The sequence below is a fragment of the Dasypus novemcinctus genome, chromosome 6 (assembly GCF_030445035.2).
Source record: "Dasypus novemcinctus isolate mDasNov1 chromosome 6, mDasNov1.1.hap2, whole genome shotgun sequence".
Classification (NCBI taxonomy): Eukaryota; Metazoa; Chordata; class Mammalia; order Cingulata; family Dasypodidae; genus Dasypus; species Dasypus novemcinctus.
In genome coordinates, this window is record NC_080678.1 from 10,849,061 (window position 1) to 10,869,557 (window position 20,497).

Sequence of the window (20,497 nt, forward strand, 5' to 3'; positions counted from 1 at the left end):
AATTCCGTATGTACTTGGGCCAATTTCTGGCCTTCTCATTCTGTTCCACTAACTGTGTGCCCATCCACGTGCCAGTCTACACTTTTCATTAGAGAAGGCTTAGGGGAAGTTCTAGTAACTGGGAGTACCAGAGCCCCTTCACAGGTTTTCAGTGATTTCCTGGCTGTTCTTGCATGTTCCTTCTTCTATATGCACTTTAGTATCAATTTGTCTGAATCCACAAAATAACTTTTATTGGAACTGCATGAAATTTATAAATTAAAGAGAGCTGTCATCTTCAAATCGTTAAATCATCTTATCGAAGATCAGGTAATCTCCTTCCATTTGTTCAGCTCTACTCTTGGGTCTTTGGGGAGTATTTGAAACATTTCCACATAGATTTTGTACATTTTTTTTTGTTATTTATTTTTTTGTTAAATTTATCCTATGTATTTAATCTTCTTTGCCGCTAGTGTAAGTGGGAGTTTCTCTACCATAAGGTCCTCAATTTAGGGTTTTTAAAATATGAAAACCATTGATTTTTAAAATTTTAATTATTAGTTTCTTTAACCTAATATATTCAAAATATTGTCATTCAACATGTAATTAATTTAAAAATTATTAATGAAATATTTTATATTATAGTTTTTAAAATACCAAGTCTTCAAAATCCAGTGTGTATTTTATATTTACAACATATCTTGATTTGGACTAGACACATTTTAAATGCTCAGTAGCCATGTCTGGCTAGTGGCTGCTATATTTGATAATGCAGCTCTGGTAGATTTCATTTTCTTTTTGTTTCATTTCTTGCAAGAGCAGCTGACTTCAAAATGTGTTGTCCTCTGAATTGCTTTTTTAAAAAAACTTTATTGGAAGTGGACATGGCTCAACTGATAGAGCGTCCACCTACCATATGGAGGGTCCAGGGTTCGATACCCAGGGCCTCCTGACCCATGTGGTGGGCTGGCCCATGTACAGTGCTGCCGCGCGCAAGGAGTGCCGTGCCACACAGGGGCACCCCTGCAGGGTGCCCCACAAGTAAAGTGTGTACCCCACAAGGAGAGCCACCCTGTGTGAAAAAAGCACAGCCTGCCCAGGAGTGGCACCACACACACAAAGAACTGATGCAGCAAGATGACACTACAAAAAAAAGAGACACAGATTCCCAGCACCTCCTGATAATGCAGGTGGACACAGAAGCACACAGTGAATGGACACAGAGAGCAGACAATGGGGGGAGGGAAGGGGGGGAAGGGGAGAGAAATAAATAAAATCTTAAAAAAAAAAGCTTATTGAGGTAACATGTAACATCAGTTTTGCCATTTGAACTACTTTTAAGTGTACAATACAGTTGCACTAATTTCATTCACAATGTTGTGTTACCATCACAACCATTCATTCTTAAGACTTTGTCATCACCCCAAACAGAAAGTCTGTACCCATTAAGCAATAACTTCCCATTTCTCCTTTTCCCCTGGCCCCTGGGAACCTTTAATCTATTTTCTCTCTCTGTGAATTTGCATATTCTAGGTATTTCATATAAGTGGAAGCATACAATATTCATCCTTTTGTGTCTGGCTTATTTCACTTACCATAATGTGTTCAGTATTCATGCATGTTGTTGTATATATCATGACTTCATTTCTTTTTATGGCTAAATAATGTCCCATTGGATGTATATACCACATTTTGTTTATACAATCATTTATTGATAGACACTTGAGTTGCTTCCACCTTTTGGCAACTGGCAATAATGCTACTATGAGCAGTGGCTTACAAATATCTGCTTTGAATCCTTGATTTCAATTCTTTGGGGTACATATCTAGGAGTGGGATTGCTAGGTTTTGTGGTAATTCTGCTTAACTTTCTCAGAAACTACCAAACTATTTTCCATAGTACTGCATCATTTTTCACTTCCCACCAACAATGCTTGAGGGTTCCTATTTTTCTGCATCATTGACAACACGTATTTTCCATTTTTTAAATAATAGCCATCCTAGTGAGTATGAAGTGTATCTCATTGTAGTTTTCATTTGCATATCCCTAATGATGATGTTGAACATCTTTTCATGTGTTTATTGGCCATTTGTATATTTTCTTTGGAGAATGTCTATTCAAGTCCTTTGCCCATTTTAATTGAATTGTTTATCTTTTTGTTGTTCAGTTGTAGGAGTCCTTTATATATTCTTGATATGAAACCCTCGTCAGATATATCATTTCAACTCTTTTCTCCCATTCTGTAGGCTTTTACTTCCTTTGATGCACGAAAGTTTTAAAAACTTGATGAAGTCCCATTTATCTATTTTTCTTTTGTTCCTCACTCTTTTGGTGTCACATCTAAGAAACCATTGCCAAATGCAAGATTAAGATTTTCCCATGTGTTTTTCCTAAGAATTTTGTGGCTTTAGCACTTATATTTAGGTCATTGTCAATTTTGAATTGATTTCTTAGGCTATGATTTTTGGATGTAAATATTTTGTTCTGTTATTTATCTGAATTCTTACAGCTGTTCAGTTAGTTTTATCATTGGTACTCTGAGGTTTTTTTCAAGAACACCCCACATAGAGTTTACCTCTATTTTTATCCATTCTTATGCTTTAAATCATATCTCTTATGTAAAGTGGCATCCTTGCCTTGTTCCTGATCTTAGTGGAAATATCTCTAGGGTTTCACCATTAAATAAGATACTAGTTTTAGAACTAAGAGATGTATTAAATCATGTTGAGAAAGTACACTTCTTTTTCAGTTTCATAATGTTTTCTATCATAAATGCGTATTGATTTTTTTAATTTCAGTCAAAGGCTTTTTAGAATCTTTGGAGATATTGATTTTTTTTTTCACTTAAATCTTTTTTTTAACTTACATGTCCATGAAAATGTATTTTTTATTTTTTTACACATTTTTAAAATTAAAGTTAATATGTCAGACACAAGGTTACATTAAAAAACATGCGGTTCCCATATAACCCACTCCCCACCCCCACCCCTATCATTTTTGTAAATTATATTTTTTTGAAGAAATATACATCACAAAAAATGGTACACTAAAAAACATAAGAGGTTCCCGTATACCCCCCACCCCACTCCTCCCACACCATCAACCTTCCCCATCATTGTGGTGCACTCATTGCACTTGATGAACACATTTTGGAGCACTGCTGCACCACATGGATAACAGTTTACCCTGTAGTTCATTCCTCCAGTACGTTCATTGGGTTATGACAGGATATATAAAGTTCTGCATCTGACCCTGCAATATCACTTAAGACAATTTAAAGTCCCAAAAATGCCCCAGCATCACATCTCTTCTTCCCTCTCCCTGCCCTCAGTGAATGCTGTGGCCTATTTCTCCATATCAGTGCTACAGTTTCTTCCAATACTAGTCACAATAGTTTTATAGTAGAATATCAGTAAGTCCAACCTAATCCATATTTTATTCCTCCATCCTGTGGACCCTGGGATGGTGATGTGCCCTCCACCTCTAGATCAAGAGGGGGCTTAGATTCCACATGGATGATGGATACAATTCCTCTGCCTGCAGTTGTGGGCACTCTTGGTTCCCTGGTGTGGTGGTCGACCATCTTCACCTCCCTGTTAGCTGACCTGGGTAGAATCTCTGGACTGCCCATGTGCCCGCTGAGCCCTGAGCCTCAGCAGAGTTGCAATTCCTGCTTTCTGGTTCGTTGCACTTAAATCTATTAATATATGATATTGACTATAAATGGGTTTCCTAATATTAAGCCAACTTTGCTTTCCTGGAATGAATCCCATTTCATTTGTTGGATTTTGTTTGTTAATATTTTATTTCGTATTTTTGTATCAATATTCATGAGCCATGTTAATCTGTAGTTTAATCTTTTCAAGCTGTCTTTATCTTATTTAGATATCAATGTTATACGTGCTTCATAAAAGGAGTTAGGATGTTTTCCTTCCTTTTCATAACTCTGAAACAATTTATAGAGAATTACAATTATCTCCCTTTTGAAGGTTTGCTTGAATTCACCTGTGGAAACATCTGAGTGTGGTATTTTATATAGCGTAGTTCATTGATAACTCTATTTCTTCAATAAAATTGGTTTAAGATTTCTAAATCAAATATGATCAATTTTTCTAGTATGTATTTCCCTATGAAATTGTATCTCTTTCATCTGGACTTTCAAATTCATTTGCATAGAGGCCTGCAATGGACTCTGCTGTGATTTTTTAAATTTCTGTTTAAATGGTTATTTCCCTCTTGTCATTCCTTATTTGATGTATTTATTCTATTTCCACTTTTCTTGATCAAGTTAGCTAATGTTTTGTCTATTTTATTTAGCTTAAAAAAAAACAGGACAGATACGGTAATTTGATCTATTATTTTTCTATTCTCTACTTTGATAATTTTTGCCCTTATTATTATTTTCTTCCTTCTGCTTTCTTTTTAGTTACTTTGTTATTTATTATTAATTAATTAATTTTTAGGTTTTTTAAACTAGGAATTTTTTTGTTAAAATTTTTTTAAGTTTTTTTATTGTCTTTTTAAAACAAAGAAATAGATCACATAAAATGTTACATTAAAAAACATAAGAGGGCTCCCGGGCCTCGAGCCCAAAGGAAAAGATGCTGCTGGAGCCGCCGGGTGGTTCTGGCACCATTTCGGGGTGAAGAACCTGCCATGGAAGAGCCTGCAGCTCCCATAGAAGCCCATGAGGCGGCACAGGGGGCCTCCCCACTCCCGAGGCCCCCCCCCCCGCCCCCCCCTGCTGCCACCGGCACCTCCAGGCCGTATCCCCGGCCCGACCCCCTTTGGTGCATCAGGGCGGGGCCGTCCGGGCCTGGGGGGGCGGGGCCAGGCCGCACTGCCTGCAGGGGGGCAGCGGCGGCAGCTGGACAAGGCAGGTCATGTGCAGGTATTACCTGCACGGGCTGTGCAAGGAGGGGCAGAACTGCCACTACTCCCACAACCTCTCGGACAGGCAGCCGGCGCATCAAGGCCGCGCATCGCCGACCCTGACCTCTGCAAGCTGAGGCCCCAGCACGGCTGCGCGCAGCGAGCCCCTGACTCAGGAAGCGGCGGAAGCCCCCCCTGCTGCGTCCTCACGCTCCTCTCTCTGATTGGCCCAGCCGCTGAAAGGAGTTTCTTTGAAGCTGAGACAGACAATGCAGGCTCCGAAGCAGCTGCAGCAGGTGCAGAGTCCTGGGGAGACGCCATTGAGTTTGTTCCCTGGCAGCCCTACAGGGGCCGGCGGGTTCTTTCTGCCCCGAAGCCTCTTGTATAAAGCCCAGTGTCTGAGAAGGAGCAGGTGGCAGCGGGCTCGGAGAAGCAGCTCTGCCCCTACGCAGCCCGAGGACGATGTTTTCATGGGCAGAATTGTGCTTACCTCCATGGAGATGCATGCGACATGTATGGGCTGCTGATCCTGCGCCCCTTGGATGCTGCCCAGAAAGCAGAGCACATAAAGGCCTGCATTGAAGCACATGAGAAGCACATGGAACTCTCATTTGCTGTCCAGCGCAGTATGGACAAGGTGTGTGGAATCTGCATGGAAGTTGTCTATGAGAAAGCCAACCTTAGTGATTGCCGCTTTGGCATCCTCTCCAAATGCAACCACACCTACTGTCTCAAGTGTATCCGTGTGTAGAGGAGGGCCAAACGTTTTGAATACAGGATCATTCAGTCATGCCCACATCGCAGGGTCACCTCCAACTTTGTCATTCCCAGTGAGTTCTGGGTGGAAGAGGAAGAAGAGAAGCAGAAACTAATTCAGCAATACAAGGAAGCAATGAGCAACAAGGCCTGCAGGTATTTTGATGAAGGCAGGGGTTGCTGTCCATTTGGAGAAAACTGTTTTTACAAGCATGCATACCCTGAGGGCCCAGAAGTGGAACCCCGGGTCAGGCTGCAGAGGAACCTGTGGGCAGGCTGCAGAGGAGTGGGACAGACTGCAGAGGTGCCCGAGGGCCAGGCTGCAGAGGAACCTGCGGGGCAGGCTGCAGAGGAGCCCTAGGGGCAGGCTGCAGAGGTGCCTGAGGGCCAGGCTGCTGAGGAGCCCGAGGGCCAGGCTGCAGAGGAGCCTCCGAGGCAGGGTGGTGGGGCATACAGTACTTACTGGAATCAACTTTTGGAGCCTGTGCATGTGGGAATGGGCAGCATACCCTTTAGAAAAATTAAAAAGGAGCTTGTCACATGTAAGCTGGCCAATTGGTTGTTTAAGCATTTTCTTTCACTGGGTGGTGATGCCTGCTACTTCTCCAAGGAACTGTGGGACTTACTTCAGTATGAGCTGGAAGAATATTTTAATTTGAATCTGTAATCTTGTGATGTGGCATGTGGTTTAATCTGCTGAGGCTCTGTCACTGGGTGTTACCTGTGTTCCTTTACTGATATGTGTATCACTTGAAGTGGCTCTTGGAGCAGATTCTGTACGGTGTCCATCCCTGTTTTCTTCCACAATTCCCAATTATTTTCCCCTAGGATTATGGTGTTTCGTTGTGTTAAAAAATGAGGAAAAGTCCTTAAAGTTACTGTTTGGTGAAGTGAATATCACCTTTAGTTAATGTATTATTTTGTCACCTCTGGTTTCAATGTGATTGACTCAGTTTTAGATTAATGTTTACAGAAGTTTTACACTCACTTTGAAGTGTGAAGGGAGACGTCTTAACTGATGAAGCTGCTTTTTGCTACCACATTCTTCAGAATGGAACCCTGTGAGGTCTTGTGGTGCAGTTGCACATCTGTGTTTGTTGTTCATCTGGTCCCTCTACCCTTTCAAGTGCACTCTTTATCTCGTGGTTATCTTATGATTTAATGTTTTACATGGGGAGAACCAGTCCATATGTTTGCAAGTTTTTATCCTGTTTGGCTTGACGTAAAAATTATTTATATTTTGGAAGTATATATTTACAAGTTTATATATTATACATATTTGTGTGTATAAAATTAATGTATTTGACTAATATATTTAAAAGAGTATGTATATGAATATATATGTTTATGTAATTAAACAAATACAGTTCTGGATTCAAAGGTAAAAAAAAAAAAAAAACATAAGAGGTTCCCATATACCCCATTCCCCACCCCACCACCACTCCTCCCACTTCAACATCCCCTTTCACCAGTAAGGCATATTCATTGCATTTGGTGAATACACCCTGGAGCACTGCCACACCGCATGGACCATAGCTTACATTGTAGTTCACACTCTCCCTCATTCCCTCCAGTGGGTTATGGGTTATGGCAGGATATACAGTGTTCTGCATCTGTCCCTGCAGTATCATTCAGGACAACTCCAAGTCCCAAAAATGCCCCATACCACACCTCTTCCTCCCTCTCCCTGCAACTCCCATGGCCACCGTCTCCATATCAGTGATATAATTTCTTCCATTGCTAGAGTCACAACAGTTCTATAGTAGAATACCAGCAAGTCCACTCCAATCTCTAGTATATTCCTCCATCCTGTGGACCCCGGGATGGCAATGTCCACTCCACCTCTAAATCGAGATGGGGCTTAAATCCCACATGGTTGATGATGTGATTCTCCTACTTGCAGTTGTAGAGTCTCTTGATTCCCTGGTGTGGTGGTTGACCATTCTCACCTCCCTGTTACTTGACCTGGGTAAGTCCAACGAACCAGAGAGTAGGTGTTACAACTCTGCTGAGGCTCAGGGCCCAGCTGGCACATGGACAGTCCAGAGATTCAAGTCTCATGAGCATACACAAACCCCAGTGCCAATCACAGGTTCAGTAAAAGTGACAGTAGAGGCATGTGTGGAGAGGTCACATTTGAGTCCAGTTCCATCATAATCAGGAGCACAAATTCCAAAGTAGGGCCCACTGGCAAGGCAAAGAACTCCAGAGCCATCTGTCATGACTGTAGAGCCTGTATGTCTATAGCCCTTAGGAGCACTACTACCTGGGATTGTACCTACTTTGGCTGTCTCTGGGATCCTACTGAGACATGTGTAAGTGTGACCCCTCTGATGACCTCCCGACTCATTTTGAAGTCTCTTAGCTAGATAAACTCATTTGTCTTTACCATTTCCTCCTTTTATTCAAGGTCTTTTTCTAGTTGCATCACCAGCTGGTGATGGTAATAATCCCTTGGCGTGAGGGAGGCTCATCCCCGGGAGTCATGTCCCACTCTGGGGGAAAGGCAATGCATCTATATGCTGAGTTTGGCTTAGAGAGTGGCCATATTTCAGCAACATGGAGGCTCTCAGGAGGTAACTCTTAGGCACCCTGCAGCTCTAGGCCTACTTGAAATTTCAAGCACACAGGCTCCTATGCATAGTCATCAGTATCAAGGGCCCATCATTGGACCATCCTTCTTCACTAGTCTTTGCCCTTGCACTTGGGGGATTATTGCTATTCCATTGGGGAATGCGACAGAGCTCCTCAGGATGGGAACTCAGCACCCCCTCAGTTGTCATGTGTAGCTCTGTCCACTATGACAATACCCAACAAATATCTGAACATATCTATATGCCCTGTATGCATGCCCTCCCACCCATGCATCCCCCATCAGTGACGCCCCACACCAGTGCTCCTCTCCTACCATAGTTGAACCCCTCTGTGATCTAAAACTTCTTCAAAAATGAAACCTAATATATTGCCAAATTCAAAATTAGTAGGAAAATGAAATAGTATTGACAAGTTTAAATGTTAGAAATAGAGTACATAATAATTTAGAGAAACTAAAATAAAGTAAAAAATAAATTGGTGTATTAAAAAATGAAAAGTATCATAAAACTTTGTTTTTGGCATTTTGCCTTTCATCACAGTAATAGGTGTTGCCCTGCATGTACAGTAGCAAGGCAATTTCTTCCATTCCTTCCTCAGTGCCTACATCCTTTTTTTTTTTTTAATTTTTAATTTTGTCTTCTAAAAAGTTTTAGATCACAATAAAGTCACTATATGATATAGGGGACTCCCATATACCCAACATCAAACCCTTTTCCCCCTTCCCCAGAAATGATCTTTTTACATGTGAATGTTATGTTTACTACAGCTGATATACAGATATTGAAACATATCTACTAACCATGCTTCCATTATGGTTTATTTTTAGACTACACTTTTCTAAATTTTTGATTACATTATGGTTTACATTTTAGACTATACACTTTTATAAATATTTGGTGAAATTTAACATGGCTTATATCCATCATTGCACAATCTTATGGAACACTTCCATTGCCCCCCACTTACCCACTCTTTCATCTATTCTCTTCCTCACTCCCCCTCCCCTCAGGGCCCACAGTGACAAGCAAGCTTCACTGCTTAAAGAACAAGATTCATAGATACTTGCAACAATGCTTAGGGCTTGACACACTAGTCTGTCCTCCCCAATTGGGAGCCACCCATGCTCATAAGAGAAACCCTCTCATCTGTTTGAGAACATCAGGCCTCCCCAGGATGGGGGTACAACACTTTCCTGCTCATTGTATGTGTCTCCACCCACTGATATAACACAATATCACAAGATGAGCACTCATACACTCCCTAGAAGCTTGCCCCAGGTGCACTTTGTGCCAGAAACCACCCGGTCAAACACCTTAAGTAACCCTTCCATTTTCTAAAGAGTTTTATCAGCATTATAATTTCAACCATGTACCTGACAATTGTCCATGTTCACCCACTCCCCCCAAACCCTCCCCCCAATTCCATGGGCCATCTGACCCATCCTCCCAACCCTAGCCCCCCTCAAGCCTGCAAAGCCCTGCCCAATAGTATCCCTGTGTCCCCATCTTATCCCTGTACTGCACAACTACTTACCTCCACTTTATCATAGATTTCGCCTGTGTAGGCATCCGCTCACAACCTTCCTCTCCCTCCCTATTTCATTTGCATTGGTAAAAATGTTTAGTGCAAGGAATTTTCCCCTGATCACTGCTTCAAATATATCCCATAAATAACAACAACAAATATATCCCACAGATAATGATAGGTAATATTTTCATTGTCATTTTTTTTTTTTTAAATCCTGTAATTTCAGTCTGCAGTTTTCCATTCACCCAAGAGTACTTCAGTAAGAGATTTTTCTTTTCATTTCCAGATGGAAGGGCCTATAGATTTTGGGATTTTTTGTTAGTAATTTTCTGTTCTCTTGGATTGTGATCAGAGTATATATTTTTATAATAGAGCTTCTTTGTATTAATTACTGATACTTTATTAACCTATATTTGATAAGTTTTTGCAAATGCATTTGAAGAAATTGTATTCTCTATGACCAAGTTACAGACTTTGATACCTATAATATCTACCCCATTGATTATATTTTTTAGATCTTCTATTGCCTTACATAATTTTTGTTCACTCAATCTGTCTTATACTTAGAATAGTATATTAAAGTCTTCTACTGTTATTCTACTCTAACTTTGTCTCCTTGCATCACCTGTGATTTTTTACTTCAAAAAGGTTTTTGCTGTGCTCTTCAGGGCATGAATATCTTCATTATGAACTTCATTATGACTTTTAGCATTTAAAAAGTCTGTCATCATCATGTCATGTTTAATGCTTTGAGGCTTGAATTCCACTTTGTCAGATGTTAGGATCACTGCCCCTGCCATCTTTTTGTTTTCATTTGCCTGGTATATCTTTGTCATCCCTCTATTTTTAGCTTTACTGAATCACTTAGTCTTAGGTGTGTCTCTTGTATATAGAATATAGCTGGGTCTTATTTTGCAAGCCAAATCGAAAATCTTATTCTTTTAAACGAGGATTTAATTCCATTTGCATTTACTGATAAAACTAATGTTTGATGCCAGTTCTTACATTTTGTAGTTATTTGTATTTTGTTGTATTTGCTATACATCTTTCTCTACAAGATATATATTATTTGCTCATATATATATATATATATTATTTGGATGTTTAGGAAAGTTTGTATTTTTGTTCTAGATGTTAACTTTGAACTGATAGCTTTTAAATTTCCTTATTCCCTTGTTTCTTTATTTAGCCTTTTCTTACATGGTTTCTGGTTGTTGTTTTTCTCCTTTTTCAGTATCTTTTAATGCCTACCTAGTGCCTATACAACAATGAGCTCTTTCCATTCCTCTCTATCCCTTTTTAGCTGCAATATTTATGTTTTGTCACAATACATAATATTTGTATATTAGTCTTCTACCTTCATCTCTACCTTCATTTTGATCTTAAATGTGTATTTATTTTTATATGCTATCAAACCTTCTGCTTCATCAATCATTCGGTTGAGTAAAGTTCTCATAGAATCCTCAAGTAGTATTAATGGATATAGAATTCTCTATTCTTTTATATGAAAAATGCTATTCTATAGCCTTGATATTTGAAGGACAACTTCATTGGGTATAAAAAACATCATTCATGATCCATTGAGATTTTTTTGAAAAAAAAAATGCTGCTCTATTGCTGCTTTGCTTTATATGTTGTTATTTAAAGTCTGATACCAATCTAATATTTTTCTTTGTAATTTTTCTTTCTGGAGGCTCTATGGACTTTCACCTTTACCTTTGAAGCCTCATAGTTTTATCAGTCTGTGTCTATGTACTAATCATTCTGGGTTAATTTCAATGAGTAGATTCAATTCTTTTCCTATTTCTGGAATGTTTTCTTGAATTTAGTTTTAAATATTAGTTCTGTTCCACTGCTTTGTTTTCTTCTTCAGGGACACCAATAATACAAATATTATTTCTTTTTGCTAATCTTCCACTTCCACTATTTTCTCTCTGACTCTTTTTATTTCTTTGTTAACATCATTTTTCATTTTCTTGTTGGATTTCTTACCTTTCTTCAAAGTACCCTATTAAATTTTCACTTAAGTATTTTCTCCCTTGAGAACCTTGTAATTTATTCCTCATTTCTGAGATCATTTTGTCTCTTCCATTTATTTCCTGAGTTTAGCTGTGTTTCATTTCCCTGATTTTAGTCTTTGAGTTTCTTAACCAGGTGGTTTTTCATATTCTCATATGCTTGTTTAAGTATATTTTCATTCTGCCTGGATTGTTGACTTAACTTTCTTCTGGTTTAGGGTGGTTCATTTTTTTATGTTTGTGTAGGGGTGGTGAGAATTTTCCTCAATTAATATGCATGAAAATTTATTTTCTGATTTTCTATATTTATATATGGACTTCACTTTAGTTTTGGTCCTTTTTATGCTATTGGTGGGTTTTACAATATTCCTTTTCAATGGCCACCTATTTTGTCAGTATAGGACAAGTTCAAGAGTTTTTTTAAATGGTTGTTTTTGTCATTGCTTGTTTTAACGGTCAGGGAAGGATCATGAGTCTTCCAAAAGAGAATATTTCATGAAGAAAAAAGTGATCATCATAATCATAGGTTGATAAGAGAACAAGTAAAGCACATCTAGAATGTAACTTTTGGGTTTAGGGATAAGCAGTAGTTACTGATCTTGGTGAGATAAGTTTCCATGTTGTGTTTGGGTGAAGAAGACAGAAAGGGCTAAGGGACAAGAGGCAAGAAAGTGTTAACATTTTTTTTTTAAAGATTTATTTATTTATTTAATTCCCCCCCTCCCCCAGTTGTCTGTTCTCTGTGTCTATTTGCTGCGTCTTGTTTCTTTGTCTGCTTCTGTCGTCAGCGGCACGGAAAGTGTGGGCGGCGCCATTCCTGGGCAGGCTGCACTTTCTTTCGCGCTGGGCTGCTCTCCTTACGGGCACACTCCTTGCACGTGGGGCTCTCCTATGCGGGGGACACTCCTGCGTGTCAGGGCACTCCTTGCGTGCATCAGCACTGCGCATGGGCCAGCTCCACACGGGTCAAGGGGACCCGGGGTTTGAACCGCGGACCTCCCGTGTGGTAGACGGATGCCCTAACCATTTCCCGGAAAGTGGTACCATTGAATGGAAATAGTCCTCTAGAGATATTTGACTATGAAATGAAGGTATGAGAAAACACCAGAAAAGCAACACATAATCCAGGCAGAGGTTGTCGCTGTTGTGTTAAGATGGCAAACTCACCTAGGAAAACAAGTATCAAAGGAGATATTTTAGTTTTCTTGGCTGCTTAAAGCAGATACAATGAAATGTGTTGGCTTTAAACAATGGGAATTTATTAGCTTACAGTTTGAGGTCATGAGAATGTTCAACTCAAGGCATCATCAAGGCAATGCTTTCTTTCCAAAGACCAGCTGCCAGTAATTCTTGGCTTCTCTGTCACATGGCAAGGCACATGGCAGCATCTGCTGGTCTCTCCCTTCTCTCCCAGGGTGTTTTGATTACAGTGTATTATTTCTATGGTATGCCCCCATTCCCCCTTTCTCTGTGTTCTTTCTGTTTATAAAGAACTCCAGTAAAAGGATAAGACCCATCCTCAATGAGGCAACTCATGCCTTAGCTGAAGTATTCTCATCAAAAGGCCCTACTTAGAATGGGTTTGCACTTATAAGAATGGATTAGAGAAGAAAGAAAGACTGGGGCAGAAGGAATATTCAAAGAAATAATGACAAGATACTTCCCAAACATAGCAAACAACTTGAATATGCAAATTTAAGAAGAGAGAAAATCAAACAGGATAAACATCAAGAAAAACACACCCTGTCATATATTGATCAAACTGTTGAATTCAAAGGCTAAGGAGACTGTTCTAAAAACTGCAAGAGAAAAACATCTTATGTACAAGTGAGTCCCAATTAGACTGAGTGCAGATATCTCATCAGAAACCATGGAGCCAAGAAGGCAGTGGGTTGAAATACTTAAAGTGCTGAAAGAAAACAACTACTAGCAAAGAATTTTATATCTGGTGAGACTTTCTTTCAAAATATGGAAGAGGTTAAGACATTCCCAGATAAACAAAATCTCAGGGAATTCATCACCACTAGGCCTGCCCTACAAACAATGCTAAAGGGAGTTCTCCAGACTGAAAGGAAGGGACACTAGACAGTGGTTCAAAGCAGCATAAAGAAATAAAGATGTCCAATAAAGGTAACCATTTGGGTAATTATAAATGCCAGTTATATTGTATATGTTTATATGAAACTCCACTTTTTACTTCTTACAGGGGGAGAAATGCATTAATAGTAATGATAAATCTATGGTTTTGGACATAAATGAACAAAGATACAAGTGGGAACAAGTAGGGAAAAAAATGGAGAGAAATAGGAAAAGTGTATGTGTATGCTACCAAAGTAAGTTGGTATCAAACTAAATATGATTGTTATATATTAAAATTTCACTCCATGGTAACCACAATGAAAATATGTGAAAAATATATCCAGATAGAAATGAGAAGGGACTTAATAAGGTACAATACTCAAAAAAGTCAAATAAATATAAAGTAGGTATTAATGAAAGAATTGGAGGGAAAAACAGTACAAGATTTACAATGACTTAAATAACAAAATGGCAGAAGAAAGCCCTGCATTATCAGTAGTGACTTCAAATGTAAATGGATTGAACTCTCCGGTTAAAATGCAGAGGCTGACAGAATGGACTAAAAAAGCACAACCCTTCTATATGCTGTTTATAAAAGATTTACCTTAAATTCAGTGGCACAAGAAAGTTGACAATGAAGGGATGGAAAAAGTATATACTTTGCAAGTAGTAACCAGAAGAGTGCTGGGGTACCTATTCTAATAGCAGATATCATAGACTTTAAGTAAAAACCAATTACAAGGGAGAAAAACAGTCATTATATACCAATAAAGTAGTCAATTCTATGAGAAGATGTAAAAATTATAAATGTATATGTACCTAAGAGCAGAACCCCAAAATGTATGAAGTGAATACTGACAGATTTGAAGGAGAAACTGATGGTTCTACATTAATGGTAGTAGAGTTTAATATACTCACTTTCAGTAATGGATGGACTATCTAGGCAGAGATCAATAAGGAAATACAAGACTTGAATGATACACTGAAAAACCTAGGCTTAACACACACACACACACACACACACATAGAACACTTCACCCAACAACAACAGAATACACATTCTTCTCTAGTGTACATGGATTATTCTCCAAGATGGACCATATCTTAGATCAAGAAACATGTCTCAATAAATTAAAAAATATTGAAATCATGTAATGCATCTTCTCCAACCACAACAGAATGAAGCTAGAAATCAATAATAGAGGAAGAAATAGAAACTAACAAATATGTGGAAATTAAACAACATACTCTTAAATAACAAATAGGTTAAATCAGAAACCACAAGAGAAATTAAGAAATATCTTGAGGTGAATAAAAATGAAAATAGAACATACCCAAACTTATGGGATGCAGCAATGGCAGTGCTGAGAGAGAAATTTAAAGCTCTAAATGCTTATATTAAAAAAGGAGAAAGATGTCAAATCAAAGACCTAACCTCAAAACAGGAAGAACTAGAAAAAGAAGATAAAACTAAACCCGAAGCAAGCAGAAGGAAGGGAGTAACAAAGATTAGAGCAGAGATAAATGAAATAGAGAACAATAGCAACCACAACAATGAAACAATAGAGAGAATCAACAAAACCAATATTTGATTCTTTGAAAAGATCAATAAAATTGAGAAACCTTTTGCCAGGCTGATGAAGAAAAAAGAGAGAGGACATAACTATAATCATAAATGGAAAGAGGGGCATAAGTACCAACCCCACTGAAATAAAAAGTACTATAAGAGGATACTAAAGAAATCAAATATCTGGAAATAAATCTATCCAAGGATATAAAGGACTTGTGTACACAGAAAACCATAAAACATTGCTAAGAGAAATCAATGCGATTGAGCCTGGATCCAAGATGGCATTAGAGCAGCTCAGGAGGGTGCAGCACTCTTGCAAGATAGGGGAAAAGGTGGAGAAGTCAGCCAAGAGAGCTGCTTTGGGGTCCTGCACACCAGGAGAATGCCACACACATCATCTGGGAGAGACTGAGGAAGGAGAGGTGGAGAGGCCAAAGTGAAAACTGTGAGTTGATACCCCAGCCCCATGTCAGGGAATACTGCCCAATCTCCCACCCCTGAGGTGAACAGTTTGGGGAAAATCTACAGCTGAGTGGCCAGCGCAGAAGAGAAAGGACAGATGCCTCCTGGGAAGAGAGAGTGTATGGTGGAGGGCTGAGTGTGGTTTCTCTTCAGCAACAACAACTACAATAATTTGCTGGTTCAGAAGAGCTGGTGGAAATTGAAGGATTCAACTTTGTGGCAGGGTTTGCCCAGGAGTACCATTTGTTGGACAGCCAGGAAAGTGAATGAAGACAGGCTTGTCTCTCCATTTCTTTCCCAGGTGATAGATATGGAGCCATTAGTGGCTCCCTGCCCCAGTTTTGATTATCTAAGCAGGGTAACATTAAAGTTTTAGTAAAAATTAAACTGAAAATCAAAGAAGAGCTGTGAAATAAAACCACTAGGCAAGAAAGAAAAATTGATCAACCGAGCAAAATCACCAACATAACCAGATGCCATACTAAGAAACAGTAAGATATGGCCCAACCAAAAGAATAAACCAAGAATCCATATGAAACACAAGATTTAAGATAACTAATAAATGATCTTTGCACTAACCTCCTTAACCAATTTAAGGAGATGAAGGAAAATATGACTAAAAAGATAAATGATATTAAGATGACACTGAGTGAGCATAAAGGACAATTTGAAAGCCTGCAAAAAAAAAAACAGCGTATGGGAATGAAAGACACAATGGATGAGAATAAAAATACATTAGAGGCATATAACATCAGTTTTGAAATCTTAGAAGAACAAATAAGTGAATTCAAAGACAGAATATTTGAACTTGAAAAGATAGGAAAACAGAAAAGAATACAAAAAATTGAACCAGGTCTCAGGGATTTGAATGACAACATGAAATACACAAACATGTGTTATAGGTGTCCTAGAAGGCAAAGAGATTCGAAAGGGGCTAGAAAGACTATTTGAGGAAATACTGACTGAAAATTTTCCAACCCTTATGAAAGACATGAATATGATATTCAAGGATCATGTACCCCAAAACAGAATAAATCCACATAGACTTACCCTGAGACATCTACTATTCAGAATGTCAAAGACCAAAGAAAAAGAGCATTTTGAGAGAAGCAAGAGAAAAGCAATGTATTTCTTACAAGGCAGCCTCAATAAGGCTAAGTGCCAATCTCTCATCAGAAACCATGGAGGCAAGAAGGTAGTGGTAGGATAGATTTAAGGTATTGAAAAAGAAAAACCACCAGCCAATAATTCTTTTCTGGCAAAACCATCCTTCAGAAATTAAGGTAAGTTTAAAGTCTTTACAGACAAAAACTGAGAGAGCATGTTACCAAGAGACAGGACCTACTAAGAGCTATTAAAGAATATGTTACAGATCTGGAGAAGAGTGTAGAAATGAGAACATAAGTAAGAGAAACTAAGAGGGTTAAAAGACAGCAACTGTAAGATATGACAGCAGAAAGCCAAGGGATAAAATGGATGAAGTAAGTAATGCCTTTACAGTAATAACACTGAATGTTAATGAATTGAACTTCCCAATTAGACACAGACTGATAGAATGGATTAAAAAACATGAGCCACCAATTTGTTATCTAAGAGACTCATCTTAGATGCAAGGACATAATCAAGCTGAAAGCAAAAGGTTGGAAAAAGATACTCCATGCAAATAGCAATCAGAAAAGAGCAGGTGAGTGATACTAATATTGGTCAAAATATATTTTAAATGCAAAACTGCCATAAGAAATGAGGAAGGTTACTATGTATTAATAAAAGGGACAATTTACCAAGAAGAAACAAAAATAATATTCACCTAAAATAGGTGCCCCAAAATACATGAGACACACACTGGCAAAACTGAAGGGAGAAAGAGATGTCTCTACAATAATAGTTGGAGACTTCAACATTCCACTCTCAGCATTAGGTATAACATCTGGATAGAGGATAAAAAGGAAACTAAGAGCTTAAATAATATAATAAATGAACTAGACTTAATGGACATTTATTGAGCTTACACCCCAAAACAGCAGGATATAGATTATTCTCAAGTGCTCATGGATCTTTCCACAGTATAGATCTTATGCTGGGACATAAGTCTGATCTCAATAAATTTAAAAACATTAAAATTATTCAAAACACTTTCTCTGATCATAATGGAACCAAGTTAGAAATTAATAACAGGAGGAAAAAGGGAAAATTCACAAATATATGGAGATTAAATAATACACTTTTAAATAATCAGGAGGTCAAAGAAAAAATGGCAAGAGAAACCAGAAAATACCTCAAGACAACTGAAAATGAGAGCACAACATGTCAAAATTTATGGCCTTCAGCAAGGACAGTGCTGAGAGTGAAATTTAAGCCCTCAATGCTTATATTAAAAAAGAAGAAAGAGTTAAAATTGAAGACCTAACTGCACACATGGGAGAACTAGAAAAAGAGCAGCAAAGTAGTCCCAAAGCACGAAGGAAAGAAGTAGTAAAGATTAGAGAGAAATAAGTGAAATGAATAATAATAATAATAATGAAGAGATAATCAACAGAACTATAAGCTGGTTCTTCCAGAAAATCAACAAAATTGATAAACCCTCAGCTAGATTAACAAAGAAAAAAGAGAGAAGATGCAAATAAATAAAATCAGAAATGAGAAGGGCAACATTACCACTGACCCAGCAGAAATAAGAATGATCATAAGAGGATACTATGAACAACCATGCCAACAAACCAGGTAATGATGAAATGGATAAATTTCTGGAAACACACAAACCACACTGACCCTATAAGATACAGAAGACCTCAACTAACCAATCACAAGTAAAGAAATTGAAACACCCATCAAAAATTAAAAGTCTGGGACCAGATGGTTTCACAAGCAAATTCTATCAATCATTTAAAGATGATCTAATACCAATCTTGCTCAAACTCTTCCAAAAAATTGAACAGGAAGGAATGCTACTGAACTCATTCTGTTAAGCTAGTGTTACCCTAATACCAAAATCAAATAAAGATATTACTAAAAAAGAAAATTACAGACCAATATGTTTAGTGAATAGAGATGCAAAAATCCTCAACAAAGTACTTGCTAACTAAATCCAAAAACATATTTAAAGATTATATATTACAATTAAGTGGGCTTTATTCCAGGTATATAAGGGTAGTTCAAGATAAAATCAACCATGTAATATACCACATGAATAAATTGAAGAAGAAAAATTGCATGATCATTTCAATAGATGCAGAAAGGGCATTGGACAAAATACAGCATCCTTTCTTGATAAAAACACTCCAAAAGATAGGAATAGAAGGAAATTTTCTCAATATGATGAAGTGCATATATGAAAATGCACAGCTAACATTGTACTTAATGGAGAAAGACTGAACGCTTTCCCACTGAGATTGGGAACAGCGAGAATGTCTACTCTCTCCACTGTTATTCAATATAGAGCTAGAAGTTCTAACTAGAGCTACTGGCAAGAAAAAGAAATAAAAGGCACCCAAACAGAAAAGGAAGATGTAAAACCTTTGCTATTCACTGCTGATAATATGATACTATACTTAGAAATCCTAAAAAATTCACAACAAAACTATTAGAATTTATAGACAATTGAAGTCAAGTAGTGGAAATCAAGATTTATATGCAAAAATCAGTAGTAGTTTTATACACTATTAATGAACAATTTGAGAAAGAAGTCAGAAAAATATTCCATTTATAATAGCAACTAAAAGAATCAAATATCTAGGAACAGCAAGCACAAATAATGACAGCGGTGATGGTGGGGAGGGGGAAGGATAAGTAAATAAATCTTTAAATTTATTCATAGATATATATTTTTAATCTATGACATAAAAGACCTGTATTCAGATCTGTATTCGGAAAGCTATAAAACATTGCTAAAAAAACCCAAAGATTATCTTAATAAATTTAAGGATATTCTGAGTTCATGGCTTGGCAGACTAATTCCACCCAAACTGATCTACAGATATAAATGCAATCTCAATAAAAATTCCAATATCCTTCTTTGTAGAATTGGAAAAGCCAATTATCAAATTTATCTGGAAGCATAAGGATCCCCGAATAGCCAAAAATATCTTAAAAAGTAAGTATGAAGTTGTAGGACTCTCACTTCCAGACTTTAAAGCATATTGTCTAGCTACAGTGGTTAGAAAAAAACCTAGCATAGTCCTGGGATAAAGATAGACAAATTGACCAATAGAATCAAGTCAAGAGTTTGGAAATAGACCCTCACATCTGTGTTCAAGTGATTTTTGACAAGGCTGTCAAACCCACTTAGCTGTTCAACAAAGTTGCTTGGAAAACTGAATATCCAGTCTAAAAAAAGATAGAGACCCCTATCTCACACCTCATACAAAAATTAATTTAAAATGTATCGAGGACTTAAATACAAAAATTAGAAGCACACGAGTCCTAGAAGAAAATGTAGGGAAATATCTTCAAGATCATGTGGTGGTTGGTGGTTTCTTGGACTTTACACCCAAAGCACAAGGAACAAAAGAAAAAATAGATAACTGGGACTGTTTCAAAATTAAACATTTTTGTATTTCAAATGATTTTGTTAAAAAGGTGAAAAAATAGCTAACTCAATGGGGAAAAAATCTTTGGAAACCACATATCTGATAAGAAATT

At 37.9% G+C, this 20,497-nt stretch overlaps 1 protein-coding gene and 1 pseudogene across 2 annotated transcripts in view; both read left to right on the forward strand.

The window, feature by feature from the left end:
* Positions 1-6,275, forward strand: part of LOC139439137 (probable E3 ubiquitin-protein ligase makorin-3) — a 37,088-nt pseudogene extending 30,813 nt beyond the window's left edge.
* C6H10orf90 (chromosome 6 C10orf90 homolog) overlaps positions 1-20,497 on the forward strand; it is a 230,509-nt gene that overhangs the window by 174,071 nt on the left and 35,941 nt on the right. The window lies entirely within an intron of this gene.